Below are 27,279 nucleotides of genomic sequence, written 5' to 3' on the forward strand. Positions count from 1 at the left end.
TAAATAAAATCACTCCATGAAGTTTACCATATAGATTTTTTCAAAAAACAATAACCTGGATTAGTTCTGAGGCTGTAACCTAATTTCAAGATTAAGATGACAATTATATAAACCACTGCAGTTTTGCTTTCAAATTCTCTAATGTTGCTTGATTAAATCACTGCTCTGTAATCGCTTCAAGGTGCAGTATCCATTATACATCATCCAAATACAAACTTGTGTACATGGCATTTGTTAGCTTAAGAGATGTGTGTGATAGGTTATCTTCTGCACTTATTATTCACACTTTGTAGGAAAGCCAAGCTTGAAACATTAAATGGAAATCAAGTTGATATGAATGGTTTGTGAAAATATAAGTATTTATACTGGACAAGATTAGATCCACTGATGGTTCTGTGGGTATATACACAAATTGGTGTGTTACTTAACTATGCAGATCATGTAACAGTTCGCTTTGGTCTCTGCTCTATACTGAGCTAGTTGGAGAATAATTGATATCAATTATTTGGGGAAAGATCCATCAAGGTTTTCACTCCTGCTTGCTATCCTGTGACTCTTATGAAAAGTACATATTATTGAGATAGGATCAGAAACAGAAACCGCCGGTCAGGCCACATCTGTAGAGAGAAATAGGTCGTTGTGCTGTGCCTCTCACAGTATTCATCATTTAGGCCTTCATGTGACGGTAAGTCACTTGGATGTGGTGCCAGAATACTGCTGGTCACTAATGAACCCTATCCCAATATAGATTGTGGCTTTCAAGAAAGTAGGAAAATACTGACATTGAAACTTAAGTGGTGGAATTTGTAACATTGCGGTATGGGAGAGAGCAAATGGTTGGGACAGCTGGGAGAAAGCACAAGAGGAGGAAGCCATGGTGCAGAAGACTCAGTATGTAAAATGTTAAGTATCAGAAACATTGTTCAAAATACTGGATTATTCAATCAGTGTTGTTGCAAGAGACCCTGAAGAGCCATCACAATGAAACTTAGCTTGAGAAATGGGAAGAGAGTCTGATGTCCACTGGGGAAAAGCAGGCAACAAGATAAAGGATGAGCAGAGGATGATAGTAGAGTAATTGATTATATCCAGGGGAAGTAAGGCTCAACAATGTAGACACTGAACAATATTTTAAAGACAAACAACTACAGATGGATATCTAAAACAAAAGCAAAAATTGCTGGAGGTATTCGGTACAACAGGCGATATCTGTGGAAAGGACACAAGTTGGCATTTCAGATATAAATGGTGTTATCTGAAAGGAAGAAAAATAGTTTTATTCTGCCTTTCTGATGAAAGGTTATATGCCTGAAATATTCATTTGTCTGTGCTCTTCACAAATGCTGCTAGATTTGCTGTGGGTCTCCAGCATTTTCTGTTTTTGTTTCTAGCACACATTGTTGAGTGGGAGGAAATCGGAAACAAATCATCCATGTTTATTATAGACAATAGAATTCCTTGAGTCCGGCCAAGTTCTACTTGAAATATTATAGATTGACTGTGACCATTGTTGGTCTTATGATAATAATGAAAAAGCCAATTATCTTATTAGATAAATGTTGAGAAGTTTGTGAAAAAGATTTCAGGTATTTCGTATGTTACAGAACGGAAACAGTCCAAAGAATGAATTGGTAAGTAACTATAAGAAAGATGAGAGTACGAACGAGCAATTCATATCCCATTCAGACAAATGTAAAAGCAAAACGCTGCAAATGCTGAAAATCTGAAATAAAAATAGAAATGCTGGAAAGACTCAGCAGGTCTGGCAGCATCTGTGAGGGGAGAAACAGAGTTAATGTTTCAGGTCTGTAGCCTTTCATCAAAGTTCTGAAGAAAGGTCACAGACCTGAAACCTTAACTCTGTTTCTTTCTTCACAGATGCTGCCAGACTCACGGAGTCTTTCCAGCTTATCCTGTTCAGCTTGATTTAAATTTATTGATAAGATATATAGCGCTTAACCGTAGTCAAATAAATTCAAACAGATCATGAGTGATTTAAAGCAGCTTCTTAAACGTTCCATGCTGAAAACCTGAATATCCATCAACATAGAAGAAATCTACGTATTAAGGAAATTGTACTCTGGTAATGGGGGGCGGGGGGGTGCAGATACATTTTTCCAGCTGAGGACTTTTTAAAAAACTTATGTATTTCCTGTATCAAACAGATCTTTTTCCTTCAATTTTGTCCCCCATGTCTCCTGAAGCTGTAACTTGTGCTGGGCTAGAGTACCATGGATACAAGCAGTGAGCAGGAGCAATATCCCTGGCTGGCTTTGTTTCTTCACCAGTCCATGGACGCTGAGACCACAGATGCCTGAAATCAGCTAACTCACCATGGAGCAGCAATCAAACCTGGGACTTCTCTGTTCCATGTAGCTCATTATTGTACTTGGTATTTAACTAGCAGAGGAACATGATGCCAAATTGTTTTTAAAATTTGTTCATCATTTCATTTTAAACCATTTTCTATTTTCATCCCTTTGTCTCATCCTGGTTTTTTACCCTCTTGGAATCCATTAATGTTATTTTCATTCTTCCATTTTCCCCCATTCTTCTGGCCACAAGTATTCTGATCTCCAAATGCCTGCTGCACATCACACCTGGATGGCTATTTTCCACTTGATTTCCAGACACACTTAGAATGAGTGGCTAACATATATGAACATACAAATTAGAAGGCAGGAGTAGGCCACTTGGCCCCTCAGGGCTGCCCTGCTCCGCCATTCATTAAGGTCATGGCTGATCTGATTGTAACCTCCTGCCTACCCCCAGTAACCTATCACCCCATTGTTTATCAAGAATTTATCAATCTCTGCCTTAAAGATATTCAGACTCTGCTTCCACTGCCTCTTGAGGAAGAGAGTTCCAAAGACACTCTATCCTCTGAGAGAAAAAAATTTCTCCTCATTTCTGTCTTAAATTTTTAAACAGTGATCCCTAGTTCTAGATTCTCCCACAAGAAGAAACATCCTTCCCACTTCCACCCTGTCAAGACCCCTCAGGAGCTTATATGTTTCAATGAAGTCACTTCTTACTCTTCTAATCTCCAGTGCATACAAATCTAGCCTGTCCAACCTTTCCTCATAAGACAACCCACCCAATCCACGTATTTGTTTAGTAAACCTCAGAACCAATGCTAATGCATTTACATCCTTCCTTAAATAAGGAGACCAATACTGTACACAGTACTCCAGATGTGGTCTCACCAGTGTCTTATACAACTGAAGCATAACCTCCCTACTTTTATATTCAGTTCTCCTTGCAATGAACGATAACATTCTATTAGCTTTCCTAATTACTTGCTGCACCTGCATACTAGCATTTTGTGATTCATTCACAAGGACACACCAATCCCTCTGCATCTCAGCTCTGCAATCTCTCACCATTTAGTTAATAGGCTTCTTTTTCATTCTTCTGGCAAAAATGGAAGATTTCACATTTACCTACATTATATTCCATTTGCCAGATCTTTGCCCACTCACTTAACCTATCCATATCCCTTCGTAGCCTCCTTGCATCCCCTTCACGACTTACCTTCCTACCTATCATTGTGTCATCAGAAATTTAGCAAATTTAGCAACCATACCTTCAGTCCTTCATCCAAGTCATTTATATAAATTGCAAAATGTTGAGACCCCCGCACTGAACCCTGTGGCACACCACACGATACATCCTGCCAACCAGAAAAAGACCCATTTATGCCTACTCTTTGTTTCTTGTTAGCTAGCCAATCTCCTATCCATGCCAATACGTTACCCCCTACACCATGAACTTTTATGTGGCACCTTATCAAATGCCTTCTTGAAATCTAAGTACAGTACATCCACCGGTTTTCCTTTATCCACAGCACATGTGACTCCTTCAAATACTCCAATAAATTGGTTAAACATGATTTCCCTTTCACAAAACCATGTTGACTCTGCCCGTTCGCCTTGAATTTTTCTAAGTGTCCTGCCATAACATCTTTGATAATAGCTTCCAACATTTCCCCTATGACATGTTAAGCTGTAATTTCCTGCTTTCTGTTTCCCTCCCTTTTTGAATTCAGTATTTTCCAATCTAATGGAACCTTCCTTGAATCTAGGGAATTTTGGAAAATTAAAACATTCACATCAACTATCTCACTAGCCACTTCTTTCAAGACTTTAGGATGAAGTCCAGCAGGACCCGGGGGTTTGTCTGTCCGCAGCTTCAACAATTTGTTCAGACCACTTCCCCGGTGATTGTAATTTTCCCGAGTTCCTCCCTCCCTTCCAACTCCTGATTTACAGCTATTTCTGGGATGTTAATTATATCCTCTATAGTGAGACCGATGTAAAATACCCGTTCAATTAATTTGCCATCTCCTTATTTTCCATTATTAATTTCCCAGACTCACTTTCTATAGGACCAACGCTCACTTTGTTAAATCTTTTCTTATTTAGACATCTATAGAAACTCTTCTTATCTGTCTTTATATTTCTAGCTAGCTTTCTATCGTATTCTATTTTTTTCCATCCATATTTATCATTTTGTCATTTTTTTGCTGTTCTTTATATTGTGTCCAATCTTCTGACCTACCCACCTGTCTTTGTGTAGTTATATGCTTTTTCTTTAAGTTTGATACTGTCTTTAACTTTTTTAGTTAACCATGGATGATGGGTCCTTCCCAGCCTCTATTGAACAGAAGCTGGTAGGTCTACTAAGTTGGGAAGTGGAGTGGTCAGCCATTCTCAGTCATGGGCTGTAGTTGGTGCACTTGCAAATTAGAGTGAGTTTCTTTTGCCTCGGGCTGAATTTTAAAGGCCAAACAACATCTGTAGCCAGAGTTACTACATAACGCCTGCAGGAATGCCCGACTCCCCAAGAAATTAAAAGTTCATTTGAAGTGTTTTAAAAGTAAGAACTTGAATGTATATAATGCCTTTCCAATCCTCAGGACATCCCAAAGTGCTCAAAGCCAATAAAGCACTTTTGAAATATTGTCACTGGACCTTGGTTTGATGTCTCACCTGAAAGATAATATCTCCAACAGCGCAACATGCCCATTATTTAGTTTGCACTGTGGTTTTTCTATCTGCTGCTGTAGGCAGAATGGTGTGCTAGTATACGGTTCCATGGGCACTGAACAACACAGCAAAATGGCCGTTCTTGGTGTGATTCAGACCATGAATATAAGAGAGCTCAAGAGAAATGATAGCTCAGCCCAAACTTGTTCTCTTGCCCTGCACCTACACACAATTCCCAGCATGGTCCACTGGGCAAGAGTATGAACGCGGTTAACTTTTTTTCCTACCTAGACCAGGGATTATGAGATCCATTATAGTATGAAACCTTCTACAACACTTTATATCAATGTGCTTCATAATGTGGAGTCATGGATTAAGGTTTTTAGTCAACAAAACAAACATCAGAATGCAAATTTCACACAATCCACTCCTCAAACAATTGTGTATACTAAAATTTCCCAAGGTTTGCCAATATGTACCAGTTGTTTGTAAAGCCTCACAGAAGTTACTCTCAGAATTATAGGCATGAGTCTGTCTCCTATCCTTTACTGTCTCCCAACTTCTATCTAATTTTGGACTTGGCAAAAAGTGCCAATCCTAACTGTAGGAATCTGCTCCATGAGGTGGCTGCAGGAGATTTGACAGATCTCCTGATTTATAGGGGACAGCGTGGATGAAGCAACAGAATCAAAGAGGTCCTCAGTAATTTTAGAAAAATAAATTTTTTTAATTCCTCAGAAGGCCAAGCAATATTTCTGTTTATATCACTGCTGTGAAGAAATCACATGGAGCTTAATATGATTTGAATGAGGTACTAACACTGCCTGAATGGAGTAGCTTCTGTGCTAAATTACCAGCCTAGTCAATTTGTTGACATTTTCTGATGCTGGAGATTAGCATCAGGCATCCGAGACAACCTGGGGCAGAATTTTACCAGCCTGCATGAGATGGGAAACGAGGCGGGAGGGCTTGTAAGATCACAAGGAGTTGTGTCGAATGGGTTCCACAACCATGTCCCACCCTCAAAGAATTTTCCCGATGACAGGAATGGGATGGGACAGGCTTTCTGCCACAAGGAGGCGGTGGGGGGTGGGGTGCCAATTTAAATGTGCAAAGGCCCCATTAAGGGCCATTTTGCCAGATTGCCAATCCTGGTGGATCGACACCTCCCCCCACCGCCACTCCCCTTGCCCTCATGGGGAGGTTGCCAGCTGAACGAAGGCAGCCTCCCAGAGGAGAAGAATTTTTGAAGCATAGTTGGAAGGGATGGCAGCCCTCGCGGACTCAGCCATTTCCTCAGAGGGGTTTCCCCTCCCTCGCTTGAATATTTAAGTTTTATGATTTTTTTTATTTTTGCCTACCCCCTGTATGCTGCAGGAGCTCCGCCTGCCTCAACAGTGGCCAGTGTCCCCTGGTGGTGCTGCTGAGCTTCTGGCCCTCTGATTGGGCCGGTGACACTTGGAGGGCAGCCCCCATCCTGAACAAGACAGCCACCCTGGCGGCAGCTACCCAATCAGCTGCCGTCTGTGAAGTTAGGACATGCTGGACATGCAGGCATGTTGCCAACACACAATCCTGGCCAAGGCCAGGGCCTTGAAGGACTTGGTAACATCCTGCCCCTGATAACCTTGAATTCAAAATCTTCATCCTGATTTGTAAATTCCTCTATGGTCTTTGGCTCACTGCCTTTCCAACCTCCTCCAGCCCCAGGTCCCAGCCCATCCTCTTCACTCTGACCTCCTCTCCCAACCCCACCACCCAAAGCGGAATCTTAAGGCATCTTGACAATCCTCTATGTAACTGCTTAGCAAAACCTTTAAGCGTCCTAAGGACCTGCCTCTTTGGCTATGCTTCTAATGATGTCTCTGAACTCTTCCACTGTTGCTTGCTGAATGTGTTCAATTATGTGAAGCACTTTCGGATATTCACTATATTAAAGGTGTCGTGTAAAGGTATGTTGTTGCATTTGATATCAGTTTCCTGTTTCAAAGCCTTGGTTAGACCTAATATTAAGTAACAGGAGTTTTCACCCTGCATTTAGGGTGAATAACTGCCAGTTATTCATGTTTCTTTTACTCTAAACTAGGAGAAAGTTATGGAAATTTATAGCTGTAGAGTGGAAAAGTACAAAACATATTATTAGAAGCATGATGTACTATTAAAAGTACCAGCATGGAATTATAAACATGCTCAGCAGGACAGTAATTAGAAAGAACTAAAGAGATCACACAAGCTCCCCTGGATCAGATTAAATCGTTGGTAATATGCATTGGTTACTTACAGTCTGAATGGGATATATTAGCATCATCATCATCAAAACATGTTTCCTAAGCACAGTGGGGTTTTAGATTTACTAAGAGGGTCTTGTGCATAGCATCTCTTTATAACCCTTGAGGCACCAAACACACTCATTGTTGGTGGTTCAGTTCAACCCCTAAGGTAACATCCGTGAGTAGAATCACAGAATTGTTACAGCACAGCAGGAGGCCATGTGTGCATAGGCACTCGGAATGAGCAATTCACCTAATGCCATTCCCCCGTGTTCTCCCCCAAATATATCCATTTGTCCCTTCCATCCAAGGGCATTCTCCCATCCAAGAGTAAGTTAGGAGCGCTTGGATCCCAGCGAGGCCTCCTCCAACATATCTCTTTCCATCTGTGAGGTTGACGTTACAATGAGTAACTGCAGCTTATACAGCTCTGGTGAATACCCTGGTTAAGCCTAATCCTCTGCTGGGGGAAATGCCCAACATTTTAAAGGCTTGCCTGCGAAGAAAAAGTTATGGAGTGCTGTCCCGACTCTGCTTTACAGTATCAGGAGCAAAAAAGGACAATTTTTAAATGCATAGAGACATTAATTGCTATCAGTTTGGATGGTGAGGGGTGGGATGTGAGGTGAGAAAATAATGTTTTCAAACTCTTCCCCCTCCCCAGCAAAACAAGTTCAAATGACGAACTCCCCAATAATCCCTAACTCCCTAAATATCTCCCCAAGCGAGGCTGAGCAAGGTGTAATTGCAAGAGTAACTGCTGAGCTGGATCCTTCTCGACGCAGTACGTCAGCCAAGAGCAGCAGGCAATCATAACTTTTCAAATTTCTTTCTTCCATTTCTGCTGGAGTTGGTGCTACAGAAGCTGGAGGCTCAGAATGGCACACATGGTGCTTTGGGCATGGCCAGCATGGCACTCTATGTTGGGAAGGACACTGGCACAGCTGTGCCACGCACGCACCAGGAGCGTCCCAGCTGGTCGGATCTTGGCATCAAAAAGAACCATTCCGACTGATTTGACATAGGTCTTTGAAACCTGGACTGCCAGGCCCACTAAACACAAGTGATACCCACCCAGGGCTGAACTTGTTCTCACCAGCAAGGGGGACCTTCCCTTCAGTGCTCTCTAAAGGGCCAGCCATCCAACTTGGAAGATAAGGTGATTTTTGCCTACTTCCGCCGCTGCAAGGTTTGTGGAAGTATCGTGCGGTGTTATTGGAGGTGATGTGGTGAGTTGCTGTATTAGGCTGAGAATGTCGCTGCATCCTCGCAGGGAGGGCAGTAGATTTGGTGATTTGTCCACACAAAGACTGCAACAGGTACGGGGTTGTGGTTGCAGCGCCTCTGGGCCTGCAACATAATGAGATGGAACAGAAACAAGAGGGGAAGTTCTGCGCCGAGGGAAGTAGCGGCATCTGGGTTGCCATTTTTACGCTAATTCTACCCCCAACCAGCTGCCCTGACCTGAAGTTGTTGATCACTCCAGGAATCTGGTTCCAGAGGCACTGGTGCCCTTACTATCTCACCTAAATAGCTGCTATTCAAGTGGAAGCTAAAACGACGGGTAGTATATTCATTCCCAGGTCATGATCTTGCCATCAGGATATAATGTGTGTCAGGAACCTACAAATACTGGCCGCAGAGCCCAGAGGGGGTTTTTGAACAAGGCCTCAAATTAAACTGTCTCCTCTTGGACCCCTGTCTAATTAAGGACAGTAAACAGCCATAAATGGCCACTCAACACTGTAAGATCGACAGCTCCACCACCCGAGGTGGGCACCGCTGAAGTAGATGGGAGAGTGAGAGGGCACGTGATTGGCCTAATTGGCTACCCACCACTGCAGAAGCAGTCTTTCTCAAAATAGGCCAGAGGCAGAACATGCCAGCAGGCCAGCATGTTGCCGAATAATGCAAAATTGCTGGCATGGATACCTCTGGTCCCACCTCCGCTCCCCTATGGAAATTTGGCCCAGTGTATGCTGGAGACATCATCCTCTTTACCAACTGCATCATGGGGAGCTCATTAAATGGATCTGCAAAAAGTTCATTTCTGCTTTATTCCCAAAGCAATTAAGCTGAGCCTGAGAACTCATCAGTGGTGGTAGCGGGGAAATTGAAGGCACAAACCTGCATTATTCTGTTGTGCTAGGCATTGGTACTCCAGTATGACCAACCTCTACATCCATACATATGTATTTTCAATTGCACGCAATATACTCATGGTCATTAAAAAAAAAAGCTTGAAAAGCAAGACTAAACCGTCAGCTCATATCCACAGTTCTCCAACCACAACTATTATAAAGAGTATATGTTCCACTCCCTTCTAACCACATCTCCTACGCATCCATCATTCCTCCATTAGAAGGGTACCTAGCAGCCTGTACCAAGGTAGAACAAGCCATTTACCTCTGTAACCTTTCTGAGACAAGATGGGTAGCTTACTACTGGGTGCGTGGAAAAGGAAAAAAAAAGTTTGTGAGTAATCTTTGCAGCCTTTCTTTAATCCAAAGAGGGTGTAGGGAAATGTGCAAAATATAGGCATCTGATGATCTGAGCAGATCATTGTGAGATGATGGAAATGTTTGGCTACTAGGCCATACCAAAATCCTCCTATTCAAAATAGTGTTGCAACTATACATAAATATGGGACATTTGCAGTCATACACAGTAGCAGATTCGTTGGAAAGTGCACGCTGTTAATGTTCAGCATACAGGGAGGGGGTCTCCAGATATTTTGAGAGAGGTGTTGCCTATATAAATTATTATGCATTGCCTGTGTGGACTGGACAATATGCAAGAAATGTACTCGTCACAGGAGAGGGATATCTGTTGCAGCAGCAATCCTAAACTATCGGATTGGCAAATGTAAACTTGCCTAAAAAATAACTAAGTGCCTCAAGGTGACTGTGGGTTTCTGATTCCATGCATTCCCTTTGCCATGTAATACATTGAGCTCTGGAATGAAGTCTCTGCGCAGCAGCACAAGTATCAACACAGACCTTGATAGGAACAGATTTCGCAAGTTAGCAGTAAGTAATTCGGATGCACCTTCAGACTGTGTGCAGTGCCGTGTGCAGAGTTTGAGTGTTGAATATGAGTACACTCATGAGGGAAGGGTAAAACTCCAAGAAGTATGACTAATGGGAAACAAAGCAGCAGGTTAGCGTGTGGGGGGGTGGATTCAACTTCATGGAAAATTATGAAAAAACTGAAAAGAAAGGAGAGCCCAGGAGAGGCTATTAAAGTCTCCAGAACACAAAATAGGACAGAGTGTTTGGAAAGGGCTAGGAATCTAACTTCAAGCACATCAGATAAAGGGACGACAATGAGAAAGGGGACGGGAAATACAGGACTGAAGGTGTTGTATCTGAATCCATGCAGTTTACGAAATAAGGTAAATGAGCTTGTGGCACAGATTGAAATTGGCAGGTATGATGAGGTGGGCATTATGGAGACATGGCTGCAAGGGGATCAGGACTGGGAGCTAAATATCCAAGGATATACATCCTATCGAAAAGTTGGCAGAGGGGGTGGGGTTGCTTTGTTAGTAAGAAATGAAATTAAATCGATAGCAAGAAATGATGTAAGGTCAGATGATGTAGAATCTGTGTGGGTGGAGTTGAGGAACGGCAAAGGTAAAAAAACCATAATGGGAGTTATGTACAAGCCTCTGAACAGTAGTCAGGATGTGGGGCACAAGATACACCAGGAGATGGAAAAGGTGTGTAAGAAAGGCAAGGTTACAGTGATCATGGGGGATTTCAATATGCAGGTAGACTGGGAAAATCAGGTTGGTAGTGGATCCCAAGAAAAGGAATTTGTGAAATGTCTATGAGATGGATTTTTGGAGCAGCTTGTGGTGGAGCCCACTAGGGAACAATCAATTCTAGATTTAGTAATATGTAATGAGGCAGATTTGATAAGGGAGCTTAAGGTGAAGGAACCCTTAGGAGGAAGTGACCATAATATGATAGAATTTACCCTGCAATTTGAGAGGAAAAAGCTGGAATCAGATGTAACGGTATTACAGTTGAATAAAGGCAACTACAGAGGCATGAGGGAGGAGCTGGCCAGAATTGACTGGGAGATGAGCCTAGCAGGAAAGACAGTGGAATAGCAATGGCAGGAGTTTCTGGGAGTAATTTGGGAGACACAGCAAAAATTCATCCCTAGGAAGAAGAAGCATACTAAAGGGAGGACGAGGCAACCATGGCTGACAAGGGAAGTCAGGGACAGCATAAAAGCTAAAGAGAAAGCATACAATGCGGCGAAGAGCAGTGGGAAAGCAGGGGATTGGGAAGCCTACAAAGACCAACAGAGGACAACTAAAAAAGAAATAAGGAGGGGGAAGATTAAATATGAGGGTAAACTAGCCAGTAAAATAAAAGAAGATTGCAAGAGTTTTTTTAGATATATAAAGGGTAAGAGAGAGGCAAAAGTGGACATTGGGCCACTGGAAAATGACGCTGGAGAAGTAGTAGTGGGGAACAAAGAAATGGCGGAGGAACTGAATAGGTACTTTGCATCAGTCTTCACAGTGGAAGACACGAGTGACATCCCCAAAGTTCAAGAGAGTCGGGGGGCAGAGGTGAGTATGGTGGCCATTACCAAGGAGAAGGTGCTAGGAAAACTGAAAGGTCTGAAGGTGGATAAATCACCTGGACCAGATAGATTACACCCCAGAGTTCTGAAGGAGATAGCTGAAGAGATAGTGGTGGCATTAGTGGTGATCTTTCAGGAATCTCTGGAGTCAGGGAGGGTCCCAGAGGACTGGAAAATTGCTAATGTAACCCCCCTGTTTAAGAAGGGAGTAAGGCAAAAGACGGGAAATTACAGGCCGATTAGCCTGACGTCGGTCATTGGTAAGATTTTAGAGTCCATTATTAAGGATGAGATTTCAGAATACTTGGAAGTGCATGATAAAATCGGGCAAAGTCAGCATGGTTTCATCAAGGGGAGGTCATGCCTGACAAATCTGTTAGAATTCTTTGAGGAGGTAACGAGTAGGTTAGACAAAGGAGAGCCAATGGATGTTATCTACTTGGACTTCCAGAAGGCCTTTGACAAGGTGCCGCACAGGAGGCTGCTCAGTAAGATAAGAGCCCATGGTGTTAGAGGCAAGGTACTAGCATGGATAGAAGATTGGCTGTCTGGCAGGAAGCAGAGAGTGGGGATAAGGAGGTCCTTCTCAGGATGGCAGCTGGTGACTAGTGGAGTTCCGCAGGGGCCAGTGTTGGGACCACAACTTTTCACTTTATACATTAATGATCTAGATGAAGGAACTGAGGACATCCTGGCTAAGTTTGCAGATGATACAAAGATAGGTGGAGGGACAGGTAGTATTGAGGAGGCAGGGAGGCTGCAGAAGGATTTGGACAGGTTAAGAGAATGGGCAAAGAAGTGGCAGATGGAATACAACCGGCCAGCATGAATCGCGTGCTGAAACGCTCAGCGCTGCCTGGGTGGTGGGGGAGGAGGGTGAACGCGGAAGTCAGTGCATGCGCGTGGGTGCGCTCAGTGAAAGCTCCCTGAAGGCACAGAGCTGCCTCAGGGAGCTGAAGACTTTTAACTTCACAAATAAAGATTTTAAAAATAAGGAAAACATGTCCCCTCATGTGACTCTGTCACAGGAGGAGGGGCAAGTGAAAAGTGAGTCGTAAAAGTTTTTATATTTTTTTAATCACTCTTCAAAACCTCATCCCGCCCGTGGATGAGGCTTTGCAAAAAATCCAAAGGTCCCTAGGCCTATTCGCCCACCCGCCCGCCGACCATAAGTTTGGATGGGCAGGGAAAAATTCAATTTAATTAATTTATTAATGGGCTTAACAGCTCTCTCAATTGTCAGTGGGTGTGCTGCCGACTCCTGTGCGCGCCCACAGACCGAAATATTGCGTGAGTGTGCGATGGCGTCGGGACGCTCGCCTGACATCATCGCACACTATTTCACGCTCGTGCATGTCAGGCGTAGGCCCGCACACCGAGGTGAAAATTCAGCCCAAACTTTTAACATATGAGATAAACATGTCCCCGCACCTGTGACTCAGTCACATGAAGAGGGACACGTGAAAAAGGATGGTTAAAAAGTTTTTATTTCTTTTTAGTGAGCATTGGAAACCTCATCCCGCCTTTCTTCTCTGAGCCTCCTGCTCTAGGGCAGGTGCACCCTCAGCAGTCTCAGAGGCTGGAGCTGATGGAGTCACAGGTACGGGGAGTCGAAACTCCTTAACACCCAGGGGTGTCTGCCTGATGTCGCTCCTCCCTTTGGGTGCCCGAGGTACCTCCCTGCCTCCTTGAGGAGAAGGGGCACCTGGAGGGAGGCCAAGGTGCCCCATTTCCCTCTCATGTAGCCATTGCAAAAGCTCACCCATGGCTGCAGCGATGGAATGCAGGGCCATCAGAAACTCACGTTCTGCTGGACCAAGTTCTCCATGGCATCTGCCACCCTCCCCATGGAAACTTTGATGCACTGACATGTCAGAGCCACTACGTCAGAGAGGGCAGGGACGGACTCCTCCACCTTGCAACTCCCTCTGTTGAGGGCCTCTGACACCTCTGCCTGATATTCCCCTGCACCTCGCTGATACCCTAGCATCTTCTCCATGACCTCTCCCAGAGACTCATCATCTGACTCAGACTTAGCAGAGGCCTCTTCTCCTACAGTCCTCCGATTGCCTGGACCTTGGCAGTCACTGCCAGCTCCTGCTGTGGACATGTGTCTGTGAAGCGATGACCAAAGCGTTAGCCTGAGCCTAAACTAGATGCATGAGCCATTGAGGTGTGTGCCTCCGGGCTGATGGAGGGTGAAGCTGAATGCTGTGATGGCTGTACTGATAAGAAGTCCTTGTGCTGTTCTGAGCTCTCCTGTGGGCTGGGGCTGAGCTCAGGTGTGGGGGCTGGCCTCACCCTCTTCCTGCTGGCACCTGGAATGGAGAGAGGAGAGAATGAGTGACTACCTAGGCTGCCCCCTACATTGTACAGGACCTCGCCCTCCGGTTCCAACTGGCAGAGATTAAGCATGCTGCCTCACTGGGTGCTTTGGGGAGTACGACCTTGCCCTTGGCACAGTTACGATCCTCCCCTGCCAGCTCGGTACCCTGCTGCTGAAATTGGGTGAGGGGCCGGATGTCAGGCATGCCCCCTCCCGTCTTCTCCCTCTTTCACCTGTTGTGCACTGTCGTCTCCTGCATAAAGACAGATAGATGGATTGTAAGCACTTCCAATGCAGGAGCTGGTCGCAAGCTGCTAGTTCTGTGGCTGATACATGACATTGTGACTCCCCAGTGCCTGTTCACCACATATAAGGCACATCTGAGGAGTTTGAGGAAACACTGTCCACTTTCTTGGATAACCGTTGCTCTAACAGCACTCAGGAAGCTGAAGACCATCTAGGGTGAAGCAGGCCCTTGATTGACACCCCATCCAGCACCACCAACATCGAGTCCCTCCACCACCGACCCATCGGCAGCTGTGTGTGCTATGTGAAGTCCCCAGTTGTCTCCAGGGCTACTTCAACAGCCCTCTCCAGACCTGCGAGCTCTAGCAGCTAGAAGGACAAGGGCAGCAGAAGCATAGCATCTGCAAGTTGCCCTCTACTCCAACCTCAACCACACCCCCCTCCCCCCCAACCCAAGCAATGGCTGTGCCTTCAGTATGGTTGGCTCAGCAACCTGCAGTTGCTTCCTGCCTCCCTACTAGCGGACCACATGGACAGCAGTGGGGCAGTGAGGCCCAGCAGCTTCTCAAGGGCTTTTAAAGATGGGCAGCACAGATGCTGACCTTGCCATTGACGCCCATGTCCTATGACAGATTCAGAAAGTGGTGAGGTGAGGATAGAGAGTAGAGGGTTCACTTACCCTGGTGGCACAGATTAAATCATTCCTGCATTTCTTGCACTGCCAGGCACTCTCCATTTTCACCCCTGGCATACTCCTCCCAGGCCGCTTTGGTGAGTAGGCTGGGCCTCCTGCTCCCATCCCTTGGAAAGAGGACTTCCCACCTGTCTTCCACGGCCTCAAGGAGAGTCTCCAGGGAGGCATCACTGAACTGTGGGGCTGGCGCACGCTGCTTTCTGGACGTCTCCTCGGTGCCCTGAAGTCCTGGCACGCTGAATCCACTGGCTGTCCGGGTGCCTTTTAAATTTGGTGCCCGGACATGAGGGCAGGGTTGTGTGACTTCCTGCCCGCCCCACCACACGATGCCATGTAATCCTCCCAGTTGCTGAATTAACCAGGCGAGCAGCACACGACTCGACGTGCTCACCTGCCCCGCTCTCCAGCGGAAGTCACTCCCGCTTCCTGCTCCCACCAGCGGACTTAGACTCAGAGCGGAACCTTCCGCCCAGTCGATGTGGACTGACAGTTAAAGAGGCGGATGGACCTCAACAAAGAATCTGAGCCACCGTTTGTGTAGGCCAAGTCCTACAGATGTAGGTTTTTGAGTCGAAATGGAGGGAGAGCAAGACTCCACTGGATCCCGAAGACCTCGCAGTGTCCCATCGGGTGAACTCGGTGGGGGGGGGGGCATCAGTAACAAGGGTGGAGCGAAGGTAAACAGCCGGGATGCCAGACCCAGCCCTCCGTCAGACTTTGCATGTGGGAAGCGGAGAGGCCGACTATGATGGGGGCAGAGATGAGGAAAACCCGGGTAAGGTAAAGAAGCAGCGATATGCCTCATGGACCCATTTTTCCATTGCCACAACCCCAGTTTTGGAGGGATCCAGCCCAAATGGGATTAACTGCCGAGCCATTGAACGGAGCTACCATATTCATTGGACAATTACAGAAAACAAAACCTCTGATGTACTTGTGTATTTTGTTTGAGGGCTGGGTGTTTCAATGTGTTAACACGTTGTCCTTTTCACCTCTTGGATTAGAGTCCAGCCCAGGTTAATGGATTGAAATAATCCTCTCTGTACTGATAATAAGCAAACTGTGAATTAACTTTGAGCAGCAATAATGCATCTTATTGCCTCCGCAAAACAATCTCAACATTATGAACATTGACTGGATTAAACAAAGCTGATCTGTGATATTTAGGTTCCTTTATTCTAAGTGCTGTATATACCCCAAACAATTCTGTTTCCTATACATTTCTGTTTAGATAAACAAAGATGTTTACACACTTGTACAGGAATGTTGGCAGACAACTGTATTTTATTGACAGAAGCATCTTTGTCTTGATGCTTCGTTTCTGCAAATTGTGAATAAAGGAAAAAAATTGAGAGATTTTATGGATTTTTGCTAACAGTAAAAACAGACCAATTTTATCAGCTCATCAAAATTACACTCCGTTCACATTTGGCATAAACAGGCCTCAAAGCTCCTTCCATAACCTTATCTTCTGGAAGCCACAATAAACAGAAGAGTTTCACCCTTAGATATAGCTCTGCCCCTATTGTGTCCAAATGTCCACTCTCCACCTGAAAATGTAGGTAGTGACTACTGGCAGGCTTAACCACGATCGCCAGAAGGTTTTATTAACCTCCAGCCACGGATGTTGAGGCCAATTTTAGATCGCTATGCTGCTAGCTCAGCACAGGCGTGGGAACGAAACCTTCCTGGTCAGTGTGGCTCACTGCCATCAACATTGGTGGAAAGGACAATTATGTTGGAGACAAAGTCTAGGAAACATCAAACACGGTTCAGTCCTTCAGAGCAATCAATCACCTGCATCTAGGTTGATTTTAGATTTGGCAGTATAACCCAGTTCCACAACTTCGCTCGACAGTCATTTCCACACATTCACTACCCTCTGTGTAAACATATTTAATTTAAGCTATTTGTTCATCTCTTCCGTGCTTGAGCCAGTACATTGTTATAGGCTTCGTGACTGTGTGAAATGCATTGTTAGAGTTCAGTTCATCTATACTTACCTCTCAGGATCTTGAAATACTTCAGTAAGATTCCCCTAAGCTTTCTCTTACGAAACATTCCCTAGATTATAAAGCCTCTCCTCTCACTGCTCAGGTGCCCAAACTGCTCCATGAATTCAGTTACTCTTTGATGTAGCCTCTCCAAAACCAAAATGTCTCAACAGTGAAGAGAATTGCACTCAGCAATTGCATGGAGCTGTAAAAATTCACGACCACATCCTGGAACCAATAATATATCCCTCCTATTATACATCCTAAGGTCTCATTTTCCTCATTTACTGTATTGATGCTGTAACTCTGTGCTGATTGCTTCAATGATCAATTCATCAGTACTCCCAAGATCTCTCTCTGTAACATCACCCAATGCATTTGTGCACTGAACCTTCAGGAGTGCCGCTGACTTTCTTGGTAACCTCCGCCAGCCCTAATATCCTCTGAGATCTCCGCATCTCTCCAGCTCTGGCCTCTTGCTCATCCCTGATTTTAATTGCTCCACCATTGGTGGCTGTGCCTTTAGCTGCCTTGGCCCTAAACTCTAGAATTCTCTCCCTAAACTTCACAGCCTCTCTATCTCCCTCTCCTTTAAGATACTCCTTAAAGCCTACGTCTGGCCAATCTTTTGGTCATCTGACCTAATATCGCCTCCCATGGCTTGGTGTCAGATTTGGTTCGACAAAGCTCCTGTGAAGCGCCTTTGGATTTTTAATACGTTAAAGGCACTATATAAATGTAAGTTATTGTTGTTGAAAATAAAATTTCCAGTGAGTTATTTAGTGAGCTACTTGTCACCCTCAAACATTCAGTAAAATACATCTAATCCATAACAGATGGGTGGTATAGGGTATCTGTGCAAAAATACACTGTCATGGGGTGGGGAAGCGTGGGGGTGGGGGACGGTGGCATAAGCTATGATTCTGCAGTGGTAAGGCCTTGCTCCAAGCGAGGGTGACTGGGAGAAGAGGCTAGGCACTTTGTCAGTGAAGTAAGATCAAGTAGCTCACTCCGATACATTTCCAAGTGACCCATTAAATAGCAGCACTCAGATCCAGTGATCGGGTTACCTGCCAACCCCTACATCAGGAAGAAGCTAAAAAGGGAGAAAAACATCAAAATGAATAGCATCTAAAGCTTTTTTCCTTGAAAGGAAAGATAATAAACATCAAGCAATTTAAAAAAACATTTTTTTGGCAAAGGTGGTCAGTGCCAATGCCATCCAATGCAGAAAATGGATGAACAATCACATCACGGTAAGTCAACCATCTCATCACTAAAACTCTCACACTCACAAGCCCATCACACTTTCACTGGTATCTCACTCACTGCCAGCTCAAAGGACATCACCACTCATTCACAAACACCCTCACATCTCCATCTGGCCTCATCTCCTCTGGAGACCACCTTCTCAGCCCTCACCATCTTGAGGCCATTTGCACAGATCAACATGTGCCCCCACACACACCCTGGGATACCTTCCTTCCCCAGTACAGCCCTCGTCCTGCAGCCTCTTCCCTTGCCTGAGGCCACGTCACCCCCCTTCCCCAAGCACTCTAGCCCTGAAGCCATTGAAAAGGTACCCCCCCACCGCCTTACGACTGGTCTGGTAGGTAGTGACCTGCCCGTGGAGCCCCTCTAAAAATGATGTGGTGCTGTCTGTGAAGCCTGGCACTGATGACCGCGAGTGATGCCCAAAGCAAGATAGGCGAACAAACCTTATAGTCCTGAGTGAAGTGCAACTCGCAAAGTGCACGCCGCTTATGTTCAGTTGTGAAACACATGCCGACATGCTCAGATGATCCAGCGTGGAGGGGATGATTCCAGTGAGCTGGGCTTATAATGATATGCAGATGCATTACAATGAAGTTTTTGATGTCCGACAGCAGGAAATGCGGCCCGCCATTGACGGGCAGAGTGGACAATTGCAAACTGGTTTCACGAGGTTGTGAAACTGATTTTTGGCCTTCTCTCCATATTGTCTGCCCCTGCAGCCAAACATGCCCGCCGCCAACGGGCATGGAAAATTCTGCCCTTAAGCACAAAATGGAGGTTAACACACCAGTGCGGTACTGAGGGAATGCAGCACTGAGGCTGCCTTATAGATGAGACATTAAACCAAGGCACCACCTGCCCTTCTCTCGTGAATGTAAAAGATCCCATGGCACTATTTCTAGGAAGTGCAGGGTGGATTGGCTCAGTGTTTTAGCCAATATTTATGCCTCAGCAGCCAACATGAATGAAACAAGATCAGGTCATTTACTTCAACACTGTTTGTAGGACGTTGCTGTGTGCAAATTGGCTTCCACATTTCCTACATTACAACTACACTGTAAAAGAAAAGAAGTTCTACATTGACTGTAAAACAATTTGGGCCATCCTGGGATTAAGTGAGGCGCTATATAAATACAAGTTCTTCCTTTCCTTCTATTGAAGCAAGGTGCTGAGGCTATCTGTTTACATTGCAAGACTTATTTCAGAGCAATAGCAGAACATTAACCGGACATGTGGAAGCTGGTGCACACCCAGTTTCAAAGTCACCAGCTACAATTTCAATTTTCTGCTTTGGTCCTTCTGCTCCATGCAGTCCAGCAGTGCGATAAACATCTAACTGGCCTTGGTCCTTCTGGTATATGGGGTAGGTCCAAACAGTCCAGCAGTGTGATAAATGCCTAACTGGCTTTGGTCCTTCTGGTATATGGGGTAGGTCCAAACAGTCCAGCAGTGCGATAAACATCTAACTGGCCTTGGTCCTTCTGGTATATGGGGTAGGTCCAAACAGTCCAGCAGTGTGATAAATGCCTAACTGGCTTTGATCCTTCTGGTATATGGGGTAGGTCCAAACAGTCCAGCAGTGTGATAAATGCCTAACTGGCCTATCAGGTCAAGCTTGGACTTCAGGTCACCTGTAACTGGGGAAAAAAAAATTACGAAATGTAGCATTCTACACTGCAGCAGCAGCCATTAATGTGTTGTGCCTCTGTAAGTGTAGGCTAAAAAATGTCTCTTAATGTGGTACTCAGCGCTTCACTCCCAAGGTTAAAGAGCAACTTCTGGCAACATCACTAGTATAAATGTGACCAAAGGATAAAATTTTGCTGGTGTTTGATGCAAACCTCGAGTTCAGTTTCATGCTGCCTTTTGCTCAACACTGTTAATGCTCTGCAACGATGTCCGAAATATCAGAAAGCGCTTATACTCCAGAAGCCAGATTCCAGAAAAAGCAGCAGTCAAACTGCAAGCTACGATTTGCTAACTGTGCCCCTCTCAGGTTTGCCATAGGATCAAGCAGCACAGAGGGAGGCCTACTGTGTCTGTGTTGGATCTTTGAAAGTTAGCCATGCTCCCCTGCTCTTACCCCAGAGCCCTGCAAACCTCTCCTTTGATGTCAGTGCACCAAATTAAGACCCTCTTGGGGACTAGGGCCCTGAATTTCATCTGGGATCACAGTCATTTTTAGCAGTTTGCATAATTTTTCCATGGGTTCTGCTGACATTCCTTTATAGAACTCTGTGGAAATTCCAAGCCTACTCTTAAATGTAGATCCACACTTCTCGCATGTCTGCATTTCTCACAGTGGTGCATGTACAAATGGTAGAGTCTGGAGTCTGTTAGGAGTTTGTCCAAGGAAGCTTCAAATCAGCAGAAGAGAATCGAGTGGTATGAAATTCTCTTGGTAGTGACAATATACCTAGTGCAAAGAGGGAATTTGGGTCTGAGCCACAGCTACGCATCTCTGACACAAAGTAGCATCATGAAACAAGCATGCAGACACACAGGACTGGCTTCTTATATATGCTGAACCAGGACAAGAGATGTTTAATTCTGCATTATCTTGAAAGATCCAATGAAACCTGGCTACAACCAAACTGCTGTAAGAACTCCAGAAGCAGCCTTATTTATGTTTAGCCAAAGCAAAATACTCCGGATCCTGGAAACCTGAAATAGGAACAGAAAATGCTAGAAACACTCAAATCGGTCAAGCAGCATCTGTGGAGTGAGGAACAGAGTTAACAGCAGGTATTTAATGGAGGCCGCTCAGGCACTTGACAGCGGCAGGCACCCGCCCGGGGCCTAGTATCGTAGCTCGGTCCTGGGCCTCGGGTGAATAATTGCGGGGGGTGGATGTGGGGAATGAGGGGGATCCGCAGCAAGAGCTGGGGGTTGGCTCTCAGTGGACCCCCTCCCCAAACTTCCCGATGTTAGGTCCCTTTATTAGTCACTGAGTGCCTTTGAATGAGGGATACCCACCACTCTCCCCCGGGAGCTCACAAGCAACCCAATGTGGGTTTACTTGTGCTTCCCATATGGCTGAGCCTCCCACCCACTGCTGAGACAACAGGGCTTAAGTAGGCATTAATTGCCACCACGGACTTAATTGAGGTGGAGGCGAGTAGGTCATGGGGTCCCCACCCACCCGGGGGTCCCCACCCACCCGATTAAATGCTGCCAATGCCACCAAACTCACCATTAAATACCGCCCCAACATTTCAGCTCAATTATCTTTTGTCAGAATTTTACGTTTGGCCCTTTTATAATGGCACTTTTTTAGGTTAGATTCTGAAATAACTACTTTGATAAAGCGATTCTGCTACTTACATAAGAGAACAGGATTTAGTGGGCTAAAGGGCTGCTGCAGACTCCAGTCACCCAGAGTCCAAACAAGTGGCTTCAGAGAGTGCCAGTGGTGGTGGCTGGAGAACTTTGCAACTGGCTTCGTTGACATGCCCTCAAAGTGAAGGGGCCTCAAGTTGAAAAGTCACAGTGATACTTCAGTTTGAAGCACTATCCTCAGCCTTCCCCCAACACACACACACATCATTACAGCTCGGAACAATCCCTATAGAATTGTGCTGATAATTATACGATTGCCACTAATCCATCAAAGAACACATAATCATTAAAATCCCTTTACAAAAACAAAAGAACACTCAGTAGAAGGAAGCATTTTATGGTGCTGTATGTAGGTGTGTTTAGGATTTTTATCATCCCTGCTTATTGTTATGTTAATTAGAACTGCCAATGCCAGATTATTGCAGCATTAGCAGAATTGTTAACTAATCTATGAATGTAAAGACAGTTAAATGTGTTAGTGGATGATGTACTTAGCAGAAGAGTGCGTTAATTGCCATATAGGTGAGAATACTTCACACAAATAAAAGATAAAAGGCTCAGATTACAAGATACTTACTGATGAGGAAGACCACCAATTGGTCCAATTTAGATTTTCTGTGCAGAAAGACCATAGAGACCCACATTGCTCCAGGAAACTTATTATTAAACAAATTTAGAGTTTAGCCTCCCCTCCACCGTTCTGCTCGTAAATACATTCCGAGTTGTTCTTTGGGAGAAGAAAATCTTCCCTATATCAAATCTTTAACTTGCCTTTCACTAGTTTGAACCTGTGCCTGGGCCCTTTTCGCACAACTTAATTTAAAGTAGTGCCCTGTCTTAATCTTTTTCAGACTTTTTATTACTTTATACACAACTGTAAGATCACCTTTCAGAAAGTTCCTTTCTAAGCTGAAAAGTTTTTCTCTAAACTTTCCATCACAATTCAAACCCATGATATGGGGGATCAGCCTCATGGCTCTTCTCGGCTATGACTGCAGACATTGAATGGCTTCTTTGTTGTTCAGCAGTTAGAACTGGGCACAGCACTGAAGGTACAGTCTGATCAGAGCAAACGAGGAAAAGGCAGGGGAGCGGGACTAGCTGAGTAGCTCTTGCAGGCAGCCAGCACAGAAACAATGGGCCAATTTGCCCTCCTGTGCTGTAACCGTTCTTTTTTTTTAATATTTCATAGAATGTGGGTGTCGCTGCCTAGGCTAGCATTTGGTGCCCATCCCTAATTGCCCTTGTAGGTGGCTCACCACCACCCTCCCGTGAACCGCTGCAGTCCTTCTGGTGCCAATATGCCCACAGTGCTGCTGGGAAGAGAGCTCCAGGATTTTGACTCAGCAACAGTGAAGGAACGGCGATACAGTTCTCCAAGTTAAGATGGTGTGTAGCATGGAGGCCAACTTGCAGGCGGTGGTGTTTCCATGCTCTGCTGTGCTTATCCTTCTAGGTGGTAGAGGTCATGGTTTTGGAAGGTGCTGTCGAAGGAGCCTCGGTGAGTTGCTGCAAGGCATCTTGTAGATGGCACGCACTGTTGACATTATGCATCAGCGGTGGAGGGAGTGAAAGTTTATGGTAGTGGATGGGGTGCTAATCAAGTGGGCTGCTTTGTCCTGAATAGTGCTGAGCTTCTTGAGTGTTATTGGAGCTGCACTCATCCAGGCAAGTGTAGAGTATTCCAGCACATTCCTGACTTGTGCCTTGTAGGTGGTGGACAGACTTTGGGGAGTCAGGAGGTAAGTTACTTGCCTCAGAATTCCCAGCCTCTGACCTGTCCTTCCAGCCACAGTATTTATATAGCTGGTCCAGTTCATTTTCTGATCAATGGTAACTCCCAGGATGTTGATGGTGGAGGATTCAGCAATGGTAATGCTATTGAATGTCAAGGGGGGTTGGTTAGATTCTCTCTCGTTGCAGGTGGTCACTGCCTGTCACTTATGTGACGCGAATGTCACTTGCCACTTATCAGTCCATGCCTGAATGTTATCCAGGTCTTGCTGCATATTAGCACAGACTATTTAATAACAGGGAATTCTATTAACCTCACCATTATTTCTGCAGCAAAACCTGGGCCAGATCTGCCAGATGCTCCACTATAACAGTATCTCACTGAGAGGCTCCAACATTGAAACAAATGGAACAGTGTGCAGTGAGGAATTTATGGGATAGATGCTCATTAAACACACCAAAAAAAATCATGCGCTTATCTTTGCCATATTGAAGGCTTGGGAGACTGTTTATTGGCAGAAAACTGGCACTACATGGTCGCATGTCTATGCCCTCATGTGAATTGGAAGCACCAAAACAAATTATGTAAATTGCAGGACATGAAAATGAATTAGTAGTATTAATGATTAAGAGAGGCGTTGAGTAGAATCAGGGACTTCATCATTTGAGGAGAGGGCCAATTATCACTAGAGGCTGATTGTCCATATCCCTTTACATAATGACAGAATAACATTGGTACTTGCTTGGTCATAGATTGATACAGGATATCCTAAGAAAACAAGCAACTGCTTCATATGATTTAGTTTGAGAACCATATAACATACAGGCCAAAGTAATTCATTATGTTAGGCACTTGATTTAAAGAGTATCATACAACTGCAAGATCCTCCAAATTTGGTGGCAAGAAAGGCAGCCAAACAGCAGCACCCTCTCCCGAGCCAATATGCCCAGCATCGAGGCACTAATCACTCAAAATCAGGACATGTTTTTCATATGCCTGACACCAGACTTGTGAAGCAGCTCCTCTATTCGGAACTCAGTCATGGCAGGAGACTCCCAGGAGGACAGCAGAAACATTTTAGGGTCCCCAAAGCATCCCCAAAGATGCCAAATATCCCCACCAACTCATGGGAGTCCCTGGCTTGTGACCAACCAAAATGAATTCGGTTCATTCGGGAAGGCCTGCCAGGCTCTTCAATCACCACCTGCTCCGCACGTGGTCGCAGAGTCTGCAGGTTGAGTGTTGGACTATCAGCCATCTCAGAACCCATCGAACCGGAGTGGAAGCAAGTCATCCTCGATCCCAAAGAACTGCCGAAGGAGAAGGAGAAATTATATAAAAGTTTCAATATTACTTATCTATATGCTCAATAATTCTAATAAATTATGCATATGCTACTGACTGAAAAATGTTTACACTTACAATATATCATCAAAATGTGGGCTTTCCTCTTAAACCTAGTTTTTTTGGCCTGAGGCACTGGGTATGCTGAAAGGCAACAGTCAGCAGTCAGCTGAGACCAACAGTGAGGTATTTCAGCCATTTTTTCATTCATACGTGTTCATTGACTTACAAGTACCATGTGCCCAAATAGTTTAACAAACATTTTCTTGGATGCAGAAGAACCAGAATATTCTTGCTTTGTTTTACAATAAAACTTACATAGTCCATTTTTGTTGCAAATTATATAATCATGCTCTGTGCCTGTGAACACATGAAAAGAGACTCACATAAAGGTGGTGCTCCTCGGAAATGGCCTTTTATTCACACAGTCAAGCATGTGTTATATACATCAGAGAAGCTAGCAAGTCTATAAGTTCAAAGCTCCCCAGAAAGGAGGCTGCTTTAAATGTTTGATTTTTTTTTTAAATGCCTTCCTCAGGGGCTCAGTCCTTATTCTTGCCTGGACCCCAGAGAGCCTCATGTTTTATTTTGTCACGTGATCCTGATCTGACCAGGCAAATCTCTGCCATCTATATACTGTGTCCCAATAAAGACCTGGAATGCAGGACAGGCAACATTTAATGGTCATGTCTGGGGTGTATGAAGGTCTGTTGCCACATAGCTGAAGCAGAAATCACTGGGAGCATTTTCCCAGTGTCGGGGTATGGCTGGGAGTGGGGAGCGCATTCCCACCATTAGGGAAGTTTCCTACTAATGGGACTGGATGCACATCGGTGGGCAGCCAATTTAAATAACTAAGGCCTCTATTAAGTGCAATTTTCCGGTATTTTGCCGGTGGCTTTATGGAGGCGGCCTTCCTATGGCCATCTGGAAAGCCAACAGGGCTAGAAGCTCCATACTCCAAAGAGGGGCCAGGGACAGATGTGGCTGCTCCCACGGTCCAGATGGGCCATCTAGATGGGCATACCTCCTTGGCCCCTCTGGTTTTTATTAAAATACCTATCCCTCTGTGGGAGCCTCCACGTTGAGGCACCCTCTCGATTCCCGAGCTGCCTCAACATTGTGCAGCTCTCCCAGTCCAGCAGCAGGAGCCTTAATTGTCCTTAATTGGACAGCGGGCCTGGAGGTTTCTTATAAGAAGGCTTCCTCCAGCAAAATTGCTGAGCCAGCTCCACTGCCCACAATTGTGGGCTCGGGATCTCCCATTCCAATCCAACTTTGTGGTCCTGAAGCCCACTGTAAAATCCTGCCCATTGAGACAGTTAAGGGGAGACTTGTGGAGTGTCACAAGGATCCATGCTTGGGCCTTGGCTATTGACAATCCATAGCAATGAGTTAGATGAGGAGGACAAATGCAATATACCCAAATTTGCTGGGCGTTACAAAACTCGGTGGAGAAGTTAGGTGTGAGGAGGGCAAAAAGAGGGTGCAAGGGGATATAGATTGGTTAAGTGATTGGGATAGAAGGTGGCAAATGGAGTACAACGTGGGAAAGTGTGAAATTGTCCACTTTGGTAGGAAGAATGGAAAAGCAGAATATTTTTTTAAAGGTAAGAGACCTTACCTATTAGTACTCAGAGGGATTTGGATGTCCTTGTACACAAATTACAGAAAGATGACTTGCAGGTACAGCAAGCTATTAAAGCAAATAGTATGTTAGTCTTTATTGCAAGGAGGTTGAAGTAAAAGATAAAGGAAGTCTTGCTGCAATTACAAAGGGCATTGGTGAGACCAAACCTGGAGTACTATGTATAGTTTTGGCCTCCTTAACGAAGGAAAGATATACTTACCTTAGAAGAGGGTGCATCAAAAGTTCACTAAATTCCTGGTATGAGTGGATTGCGCAGACAGATTGAGTAGAATGGACCTATACTCTCTGGAGTTTAGAAACTTATAAAATTCTTAGTGTTTTGACAGGTGAGAGGCTGTTCTCCTGGCTTGGGAATCTAGAACAACGGGTCAGAGTCTAAGGAGTTAGCCATTTAAGACTGTGATGGGGAACAATTTGATCTTTGGAATTCTCTACCCAGCAGGCTGTGGATGCCCAGTCATTGAGTATGTTCAAGGTTAAGATCAATTGATAAAGGGGCATTAAGGGAATCAAGGAAAAGGGAGGTGGGTGGGAATGTGGAATTGTTGTCGAGGTTCAGCCAAGATCTTATGAAATGGTGGAGTAGGCTCGATGGGCTACTACTTTTGCTGCTATTTTTTATGTTCTTGTGTTCCAACATGAGAGAAGACAGGAACAGAGGGATATAGGGGGAGGTTGTATGAACAGCGTGTACCACAGGTTGGCAAAACAGACTTAGAGTCTCATGTGGAATATCAATCAGTTAGGCCAAATAACCTGTTTCAATAGTGTATTTCATTGGTGTTTTGCTGGGGCTTGGCACATCCACCCTTGTT

The sequence above is a fragment of the Cetorhinus maximus genome, chromosome 4 (assembly GCF_964194155.1).
Source record: "Cetorhinus maximus chromosome 4, sCetMax3.hap1.1, whole genome shotgun sequence".
NCBI lineage: Eukaryota > Metazoa > Chordata > Chondrichthyes > Lamniformes > Cetorhinidae > Cetorhinus > Cetorhinus maximus.